This window comes from Columba livia, chromosome Z, assembly GCF_036013475.1.
Source record: "Columba livia isolate bColLiv1 breed racing homer chromosome Z, bColLiv1.pat.W.v2, whole genome shotgun sequence".
NCBI classification, from domain to species: domain Eukaryota; kingdom Metazoa; phylum Chordata; class Aves; order Columbiformes; family Columbidae; genus Columba; species Columba livia.
In genome coordinates, this window is record NC_088642.1 from 119,655 (window position 1) to 130,803 (window position 11,149).

Sequence of the window (11,149 nt, forward strand, 5' to 3'; positions counted from 1 at the left end):
GGGGGGAAACAGGAGTGTTTCCAGTCTCCGCCCAGCAACAGCAGGGAGTGCCTGCCTGGACCTGGCAACCGCCCACACAGTAACACTACTTGATTCCTCTGTTCACTTACTGCCTACCAAAATTGCAGGTCCTTTGCCCCCTCAAACGCAAGCATTATTATTAGGAAGATCGTCCACCACTCTGTCAGGACTTTTTGTATTGCCCGGAGTAATCGATCCTGACAGTAATTCAGAAATTAAAATTATGGCCTGGACCCCTTTTCCTCCTTGTACAGTGCCAGAGGGAAGTCGTATCGCTCAACTGATACTGATCCCTAAGGAAGACTATGTCCCAATCCCTGACCAATTGCTCCCACAGAGACAGGGAAGTTTTGGATCTACGGGAGAACCACTAATTTTATGGGTTCAAGCCATCTCACAAAAACGTCCTATATGTCAATGCACCCTCATTCGCAGAGGTCAGCAAGTTATGTTAAGTGGAATTATTGATACAGGTGCAGATGTTACCGTTATTTCTCAAGCAAAGTGGCCTTCTAGGTGGCCTTTAGCTGATGTCTCTCAGACATTAGCAGGAATCGGGGGGTGTGGAGCTAGCCGCCGAAGCGCAGAAATAATACAAGTTCAAAATTCAGAAGGACAAGTTGCCTCAGTCAAACCGTTTATCTTACCAGTACCTATGGTCTTGTGGGGGTGTGATGTGTTGTCTCAGTGGGGGATGTCTATCCAGACACATTTTTAGGTGGGGCCATTGAGGGGCGTGAAACCCTAAAGTTAACTTGGAAAACAGATACTCCTATTTGGATTGATCAATGGTCCCTGCCGCTGGAAAAACTTCACGCCCTCCAAGAAATAGTTAATGAACAACTATCTATGGGACATATTGTACCCTCTACAAATCCTTGGAACTCGCCCGTTTTTGTTATTAAAAAACTGACTGGCAAGTGGCGCTTGCTCCATGACCTCAGAAAAATTAATGACGCTATGGAAGACATGGGGGCCCTGCAACCTGGGCTTCCGTCACCCGCCATGATCCCTAGAGATTGGCATTTAACCATCATAGACCTCAAAGATTGTTTTTTCAACATTCCATTGCATCCAGATGATGCTCCTAAATTTGCCTTTTTGGTTCCTAGCGTCAACATGCAAGCTCCTTTGCAAAGATACCAGTGGGTTGTGCTACCGCAGGGAATGAAAAATAGCCCTACAATATGCCAATGGTATGTAGCAAAAATACTTAGTCCTGTCAGAACTGTAGTACCTGCTGCATTGTTATATCATTATATGGATGACATCCTAGTGGCAGCACAGCACCATGAAGTCATGGAGGAAGCTGTAGCCCTTGTCGTGGCTGCTGTAAAATCAGCAGACCTCTGTATTGCACCAGAAAAAATTCAAAAAGTGCCACCTTGGAAATACTTAGGATGGCGTATAAGGGCTCAGACTATTGCTCCGCAACGTTTACAAATACAGGCAAATGTAAAAAATTTACATGATGTGCAGAAACTGTTAGGAACAATCAATTGGGTCAGACCATTGTTAGGAATCACTAATGCGGATCTTCGTCCCTTATTCGAAATGCTTAAAGGAAGCTCGGACTTAAACGCTCCGCGAACTCTCAGTCCTGAAGCCATAACTTCCTTGCATAAAGCTGCGGCAGCGATTACCTCCAGACAAGCGCATCGATGGGAACCAGAATTGCCTTTTCAATTAATCATCCTTAACCCTGTTCGACAGCCTCATGCACTTATTTTCCAATGGGACTGCCAGAAAACGGACCCTTTACTGATCATTGAATGGATTTTTCTGCCTAACCAAGCCACAAAGACGATTTCTACCCAACATGTGATGTTTGCATCTTTAATCATCAGGGCCAGACAGCGATTACTTACCCTGGCGGGCACGGACTTCATCCTTATATGTATGCCGGTAACAAGTGTTTACCTGCAATGGTTACAACAACAATCAGATGCACTAGGCATAGCTCTAACTGGCTACGCAGGCCAACTCACTTCTCATCCGCCTTCTCACAAACTGTTAAGCGTTGATTTTCACCTTTTACCTATTACAAAGCGGAGTGACCAGCCTTTACAAGCCCTCACTGTATTCACGGATGGGTCTGGCAAATCTCACAAGTCTGTCATCCTTTGGTGGGATGATCATCGAGAACAGTGGAACTCAGATGTAGAGACTGTACAGGGTTCTCCTCAAATAGGAGAATTGTCTGCAGTTGTTCGAGTGTTTCAAAAATGGTCTATTCCTCTCAATATAATCACTGATTCTGCTTATGTTGCAGGAATTGTTAGCCGAGCAGAGGCTTCTGTGCTACGAGATGTTTCTCATACGGCACTGTTTAATTTGTTACAAGAACTCATCTTTCTGTTAAATTCCCGTCTTCACCCTTATTTTATTATGCACGTTCGATCTCACACTTCTCTACCTGGTTTTATTGCAGAAGGGAACCGACAAGCGGATTTGCTTACGCTACCGGTGCAGGTGTTACCAGATCGATTAGCGCAAGCTAAACTCAGCCACTCCTTTTTTCATCAAAACGCTGCAGGCCTTTGGCGTCAATTTGACCTCACTATACAACAAGCCCATAATATCATTGCGGAGTGTCCTGATTGTCAAAGGCACTCTTTCCCTTCTATAGCAGAAGGAGTCAACCCCAGAGGGCTACAGAGCCTTCAACTCTGGCAAACAGATGTCACTCATTTCGCTGAATTTGGTCGTTTAAAGTTTGTTCATTGCTCTATTGATACATTTTCGGGAATGTTATTTGCCTCCTGTCATATAGGAGAAAAAGCACGTGATGTGCAAAAACATCTAATGCGCGCTTTTGCTACTTCAGGGGTACCCTCTCAAATTAAAACTGACAATGGCCCCGCATATGTATCTAAAACCTTAACTACCTTTTTTGCCTCTTGAGGTATATCACACATTACGGGTATCCCTCACTCTCCTACAGGACAAGCTTTAATAGAACGTTCCCACCAAACCTTAAAACACCTGTTATTAAAACAAAAAGGAGGAATAGGAGCCGCTACGCCAGAGGAGCGAATACAGAAAGCCTTGTATGTTTTTAACTTTTTGAATTGTTCCCTATTAGACAGCAATCCTCCAGTAGTTCGTCATTTTAGCACAAACACCCTTTTTGAACCCAAGATTAAACCGCCAGTATTGATCCGGGACCCCGAAACAGGTAAGATAATGGGACCCTATCCCCTTGTCACGTGGGGAAGAGGCTATGCTTGTGTTTCCACAGAAAGAGGCCCCCGCTGGATCCCAGCTAAAAACGTGAGACCTTTTCGAGAGACACTGCAGCAGCCGCCTGAAGACATTCCTGGTCCTGATCCTGTGACTGATATAGAAGACACCACCGATCAATAATTGAATGAACTCTGTTCCAGAGGTTAACGAATGGGAGCTTAAATGTCCCCAATGTGAAAAATGTAATCTGTGGATTTGTAGAATTTGTGCTAATTGTGGAAAATCACAGTGGCTAAATCGCCATACAGTAGGACGCTGGTGTGATAACTGCCTAACAATTGAGTGGAATACAGTTCAGGTGTTATTGATAACAGGTAGAGAGACAGAATATTCTCCCCGGTATGATTATTATTCTAACGATTGGGGGAAAATTGTAGCACAAAGGTCTGGAGACATTTTATATTCTAAGATTGAATACGCCAAAGACATTCAAATGAGTTTCTGTTCTTTTAATGATTTGTGCATTATTAATAGTAATCCCATGTGTGTTACAATGCTTGCAAAAATCAATAACTGCTTCAATGAACAAGATTCTCCTTGTGCAGCAAGGAGCGGACCAAGATCAGAACGAAATTACGAAAACCCCCAGTACGGAGCTGTTAGTGAAATAAGATGTCCTCGAGTTGGTCGTTCGCCAACCTTGGGAGGGTCAGTTAATTAAAACAAAAAGGGGGAGATGTGGGTTGTCTGAATTTAGAGGTGATGAGTTAGTTTTCTGTATTTGGAGTTAATAGGCTAGTTTGCTGTATGAATAAAGTTAATTGTTGCGCTAGTTGTGAGGCGACTTGGAGGCGGGGAGCTTGTGGTCGGTGGGGGTGCCTGCGCCCTGGAGCGGGGGGACAGCTTGTGACTACGAGATAACGATCTTGTTACCATGCGAACACTGCCTGACCAACATTCCCGCCTTAGCTAGCTTAACGTCTGTTAAAGTGATTAGCCAATCAGCATGAAACATGTGTGCCTTAGACTATATAAATGTATGTTTGCCAAACAATAAAGCGGACACCTTGCTTGCATCAAGCTGCGTCCCCGTCTCTCAATCGCGGCACTTATAGACCACGCAACGGCCACAGCACCAAAAACGCTCCACAACGAACACGACGCTCCGAGACCAGAAGGGCATCGATCCCAATAATCTACGGGGAGGAGAGGAGCCTCTCCTGCATCCTCAAACGGAAAAGGAGCCCGACGTCACGGCTCCTGACGAGACGGCGGCAGCGCCACAACCGAGCAGAGACGTCGCAACCAAACGAGAAGCTGATGAAAAACCTAAGAACTTCTTCCCAGCATCTTGAAGTTCCAATCCCTGAGACTGGATGGCTAGAGAGCACAGCTGCCGGCACAGCCCAGGACAACGCCACAATCAGCCCTGACCAGAAACGGCCCAAAGGCAAGAACCCGCCACGCTTTCGGCTGCCGACACCAGAAAACCAGCGCCCGATCGGCGCTACGCCGATCGGCACCGGCGTTCCAGATCCCGGGGTGGCACCCGAGAGGCCTTCCGTGCCCCTCGAACGCAACGAGACCCCAGGATCGGCTGACAGGCGCAAGGCAGGCTTCCCGAACTACACCACAACGCAGACGCAGGCTGGAGCTGCCCTGCCCGGCACACGCTGGCATCGCACGGTAAAGGTCCCCGGGCCCTTGACCCGCGCCAAGGGCGCGGTTCCTGGACGGCCCTTGCCCTTAGCCGAGCTAAACCCCCCGGCCCTGCCATTCCCGGCCCCTTCCCAGCCCTCACGCCTCCACTTAGCTTTCAGAGGGCCGAGGGACCGAACCCATCTTCGGCAGAGGAAAACGCCACGTGCGCCAACGGCCGTCTTCCCGCGTCGCCGGGTTCCTCTTCAGCGCCTGCAGGAGCACGAGAAAGCACGCGCTCGCTAAGCCACGCCGGCACACGGCGCCGCGGGGCAAACGCCGAGTCCGTCCGCGACACCCACCTCCTGCTGAGCTCCAGGGCGGTCCGGTCGGCGTGTCCTGCCGCTGGCGCCGTCACAAACCCTCAGCGCTGGTGACGCCTACGACGGCGAGAAGCAAAAAACTGTATTGCTTGGGACATACCAGAAAGTTGCCACTTTCCCCTTCATCACCCACAATACAAAAACACATACACAATAATGAGCACTCAGATCATGGTTGTCTGTACTAGTTCCCTCGCTATTCCTCGCCTTGATGGAGTTCTGGGAGTTACATTTGAATGATCTACCAGGGTCCACCGCACACTGCAAAGGGTCTGTGGACAACACACTGTTCTGTGGGTGATCAGGGAGGCCATGAGCCACCCCGTAGCTTGAAAGACACTCTGCCTTATGGTCCTGCTGCTTCCTTCAGAAATGCTAAAACTCCACCTACAGATACGAGATGCTCATCCTAACCCCTGGTAGATAACCTGAGCATCCTAGGAGGAGAGATTATATCAGCAACTTGTTACACACCAATACAAACCAAGAATTAACACCCCATCTTCATTGCAATCAGGAATTTAGGGAAAACGCAAAGTACCAGGAATTGATTCAATAGAAGAAAAAAAGTTAGAAACATACTTTCAACTACAGCTGCTATTGAAACTTCTCTGCTCCTGAAGGTCCTACCTCAAGCAGACATCTCCACTTCTCCAAACACATCTGCCCGTGTAGCTTAAACAGCTCAAAAGCTGCCGACTGCTAAAGGAGCAGCAGAGAACCAGCACCCAAGCAGCCCAGCAGCAGAATGAGCTCCCCACCTGGGGACTGGGGCTCAAATACCCTGAGCCCCGCCCACCCCTTCCCACAATCCCCTGGGAAAGGGGAGGGGTCAATCACCCCAGGCCCCACACACCACCCTTATCAAATCACCTGGACCCTCACTGGAAGTGACAGCACCTGCACTCCTGTCGGGCTCTGTCAGACACTGTTGGTTTTTGTGAAGCCCTGTGAGACCTCTTGGGTCTGTCAGGCTCTGTCAGGCTTTGATGGGCTCTGTAGGGCTCTGTCGAGACCTCTTGGGGTCTGCTGAGCCCTGTCAAGATTTCTCAGGCTCTGTTGAGACCCCCAGGGCTCTGTCATACACATTGAGTCTCTATCGGGAACTGACAAGATTTGTCAGGCCCTGACGGGTCCTGTTGGGCTCTGCCAAGCTTTGTCAGGCTCTGTGAGGATCCGTCAAGCTCTCTCGGGCCCTGTCGGGCTCTGTTGGACTTTCTCAAGCTCTCTCAGGCCCTGCCTGGCTCTGTTGGTCTTTCTTGAGCTTTGTCTGCCCCTGTCATGCCCTGTCGGGTACATGGCTCAGCAGGGGAGGGGAAGGAGTTGTAGGTCTGTAGGCCACACCCCCTGCAGGGAGCCCACCAATGGGGGTGGAAGTGTGGGTCAAGGGGGAGGAGCCCAGCTGGGAGGGTGAGGTGCTTGGAAAGGGGGTGGGGCCTGATTAGGGCACACCCCTTTGGGAAGGCACATTGGGGAGAGCTTGGGAGGGAGGTGGGGTTGGCAGTGGCCCTGCCCACACCTTCAGCCCCACCCTCAACCCTAAACCCCACCCCCAAATCCTTCACTGGAAATGGAAGAAACCAAATGCTTAAGGTTTTTTTACATTATTTAATTTTATTGGGTGAGAATTGGCCCCAAAACCAGGTTAAAAATCCCCCAACATGGCCCTGGGGGAGCAACGTCAGGATGGCAGCGGCACAGTGCTGCCCTTTTCCAAGATGGCCGTCAGGGGCAAACAGAGTCACAGGCCCCACCACCCACCTTGGGCCCCACCCCAGAATGGCCACCCTAGGCAGGCCCCACCCACCTCAGCCCCACCCTTCCAGCACAGGCTTGGCAGCCATGACAGCCATGGCCCCGCCCACCAGCAGGGACACAGCAGCCGAGATGGCCACGCCCATCAGGGCAGCCACCTTGTTCCCATGGGCAGGGTGCAGGGCCACAGGAGCAGCCGATACAGCCGGGAGCTGCCGCCTGAGCACGGCGCAGACCAACAGCCCCTCCGGCAGTGCCAGCATGGCTGCCAGCCCTCCCCCCCCAGCCATCTCGGATTCCAAGCAGGGTGGCGCCCAGCAGCCATGCTGTCCTCATTTTGTTGTGCACAGGGCCCCGTGCAGCATCGCAACCCAGGACAGCTGGTGGGGTGAGGGGACCCAGGAACGTCGATCTATGGGCAGAATGCAGCAGCTGTGGGGTGCTACATATCAATGGGCCAGAGTGCTGGAAGTATATGGTGCTGCAGAGCAGTGCTGTGGCTGTATAGGGCAGACTGGATCTGTGGAGCACTGCTGTGGGTCTATGGGATAGGGTGCAGGAGCTAGTGCACTGTAGGGCAGAATTGCTGGCCTATGGGCTAGTGGGAAGAAGCTATGGTGTTTTCTGGGACAGTGCTGTTGATCTATAGGGCAGAGGAACTATGGGGTGCTGTAGGGTTACACTGTGGGTCTATAGGGCAGAGTGAACAAGATATGGGGTGCTGTGGGACAGCACTGTGTGTCTATGTGGCACAGTGGAGACTTAGGGTGCTGTGGAGCACTGCTGTCCATTTATGGGGCAGAGTAAAAGCAGCTATCGGGTGCAGTGACTCTATAGGGCAGAGGGGCTATGGGCTGCTGTGGGTCTCTGTGTGGGTCACTCACCTGTAGGGGGTTCAGCCTCTTCAGGGGTGTTTCACACCACAACAACCCCATTGACCCCACAGCCACCCTGACCCCCACACCGCCCCATAGACCCTTGTGACCCACCCATAGTGGGCAGTGCAGGCGCAGTCAGGAGGGAAGGGTGGTCAGGTGGACAGAGGTGTGGGGCGCTGTGGGGCAGCACTTTGCACCAATGGGGCAGAACGCAGCACCTACAGGCTGCTGTGGGGCAGCTCTCTGGGTCTAAGGGGCAGAGTAGAGTCCTGTGCGGCAGCACTGTGGGTCTATGGGGAAGAGTAGAGTCACTATGGGGTGCTGGGGGGCACTCCTGTGGATGTATGGGGCAGAGTAGAGGAGCTATACGGTGCTGTGGGGCAGTACTGGGCATCCATGGGGCAGAGTGCAGGAGCCATGTGGTGCTGGGGGGCACTCCTGTGGATGTATGGGGCAGAGTACAGGACCTATATGGTGCTGTGGGGCAGTACTGGGCATCCATGGGTCAGAATGCAGGAGCCATAGGGTGCTGGGGGGCACTCCTGTGGATGTATGGGGCAGAGTACAGGACCTATATGGTGCTGTTGGGCAGTACTGGGCATCCATGGGGCAGAGTGCAGGAGCCATGGGGTGCTGCAGGGCACTCCTGTGGATATATGGGGCAGAGTACAGGACCTATATGGTGCTGTTGGGCAGTACTGGGCATCCATGGGTCAGAATGCAGGAGCAATGGGGTGTTGTGAGGCAGTGTTGTGGGTCTATGGGGCAGAGTGTAGGAGCCATGGGGCATTGTAGGGCAGTACAGTGGGTCTATAGGCCAGATGAGCTATAGTGTGCTATGGGACAGCACTGTGGATCTGTGGGGCAGAGTACAGGAGCTATAGGGTGCTGTAGGGCAGCACTCTGCACCCACGGGGCAGAGTGGAAGACATATGAGGTACTCTGTGGCACTGCTGTAGACATATGGGGCAGAGTGGAGAAGCCATGGGGTGCTGTGGGATAGCAAGCAGGAGCTATAGGGTGCTGTGGGGCAGTGTTGTGGATCCGTAGGGCAGAATGGAGGTGCTATGGGGCACTGTGGGGCACTGTGTGGGTCACTCACCTGTAGGGGGTTCAGCCTCTTCAGGGGTGTTTCACCCCACAACAACCCCATTGACCCCACAGCCCCCCTGACCCCCACACCGCCCCATAGACCCTTGTGACCCACCCATAGTGGGCAGTGCAGGCGCAGTCAGGAGGGAAGGGTGGTCAGGTGGACAGAGGTGTGGGGCGCTGTGGGGCAGCACTTTGCACCAATGGGGCAGAACGCAGCACCTACAGGCTGCTGTGGGGCAGCTCTCTGGGTCTAAGGGGCAGAGTAGAGTCCTGTGCGGCAGCACTGTGGGTCTATGGGGAAGAGTAGAGTCACTATGGGGTGCTGGGGGGCACTCCTGTGGATGTATGGGGCAGAGTAGAGGAGCTATACGGTGCTGTGGGGCAGTACTGGGCATCCATGGGGCAGAGTGCAGGAGCCATGGGGTGCTGGGGGGCACTCCTGTGGATGTATGGGGCAGAGTACAGGACCTATATGGTGCTGTGGGGCAGTACTGGGCATCCACCATGGGTCAGAATGCAGGAGCCATAGGGTGCTGGGGGGCACTCCTGTGGATGTATGGGGCAGAGTACAGGACCTATATGGTGCTGTTGGGCAGTACTGGGCATCCATGGGTCAGAATGCAGGAGCCATAGGGTGCTGGGGGGCACTCCTGTGGATGTATGGGGCAGAGTACAGGACCTATATGGTGCTGTTGGGCAGTACTGGGCATCCATGGGTCAGAATGCAGGAGCCATAGGGTGCTGGGGGGCACTCCTGTGGATGTATGGGGCAGAGTACAGGACCTATATGGTGCTGTGGGGCAGTACTGGGCATCCATGGGTCAGAATGCAGGAGCCATGGGGTGCTGGGGGGCACTCCTGTGGATGTATGGGGCAGAGTACAGGACCTATATGGTGCTGTGGGGCAGTACTGGGCATCCATGGGTCAGAATGCAGGAGCCATGGGGTGCTGGGGGGCACTCCTGTGGATGTATGGGGCAGAGTACAGGACCTATATGGTGCTGTTGGGCAGTACTGGGCATCCATGGGGCAGAGTGCAGGAGCCATGGGGTGCTGCAGGGCACTCCTGTGGATATATGGGGCAGAGTACAGGACCTATATGGTGCTGTGGGGCAGTACTGGGCATCCATGGGGCAGAGTGCAGGAGCAATGGGGTGTTGTGAGGCAGTGTTGTGGGTCTATGGGGCAGAGTGTAGGAGCCATGGGGCATTGTAGGGCAGTACAGTGGGTCTATAGGCCACATGAGCTATAGGGTGCTGTGGGACAGCACTGTGGATCTGTGGGGCAGAGTACAGGAGCTATAGGGTGCTGTAGGGCAGCACTCTGCACCCATGGGGCAGAGTGGAAGACATATGAGGTACTCTGTGGCACTGCTGTAGACATATGGGGCAGAGTGGAGAAGCCATGGGGTGCTGTGGGATAGCAAGCAGGAGCTATAGGGTGCTGTGGGGCAGTGTTGTGGATCCGTAGGGCAGAATGGAGGTGCTATGGGGCACTGTGGGGCACTGTGTGGGTCACTCACCTGTAGGGGGTTCAGCCTCTTCAGGGGTGTTTCACCCCACAACAACCCCATTGACCCCACAGCCGCCCTGACCCCCACACTGCCCCATAGACCCTTGTGATCCCCCCCCGCCCCTTCCCCGCCATGGTGTGCAGTGGAGATGTGGCCAGCCGGAGGAGGTGGGGGGGGCACAGTCAGCAGGAGTGCAGTGGGGGGGGCACGGGATCAGCCGGGGGGCAGGGGGGCACAGTCAGCCGGAGTTGGGGGGGGCACGCGGTCAGCCGAGTTGCGGGGGGGGGGCACGCGTGGTCAGCCGGAGCGGGGGGCGCGATCAGCCGGAGGGGGCGTGGCCAGGCTGCCGTCGCAGTTCTCTGCGCAGGAGCTGCAGTGGGAAAGGGAAGGAAAGGGCCGTTATTTGTGTCACAGTCCTGGGAAACAGCCCCAAATCCCCCCGCTTCAACATTAACCGAGTGAGCAAATTAACTGCCAAAAAAATGGATCTTGAAAGCTTCTTTGAGCACAAATTATCCTAAAAACAGCCCCAAAATGAAGTAAATTGAATTTGAGACCAAACAGCCTTAAAAATCTCAAAATCCTGCCCAAATATGGTCCCTCACAGCTTTATATAATAAGATATATATGTAAAAATAGATTAGATACATTACATAGTAATTATACATAATATATATAAT

At 52.8% G+C, this 11,149-nt stretch overlaps 1 protein-coding gene across 1 annotated transcript in view; it reads right to left on the minus strand.

The window, feature by feature from the left end:
- Window positions 1-6,822: 6,822 nt before the first annotated feature.
- Window positions 6,823-11,149, minus strand: part of LOC135577368 (uncharacterized) — a 45,045-nt gene continuing 40,718 nt past the window's right edge. The window contains exon 19 of the mRNA XM_065046669.1: window positions 6,823-10,839. The gene's annotated coding sequence lies outside the window, so the exon portion shown is untranslated. The remainder of the gene's footprint in view (window positions 10,840-11,149) is intronic.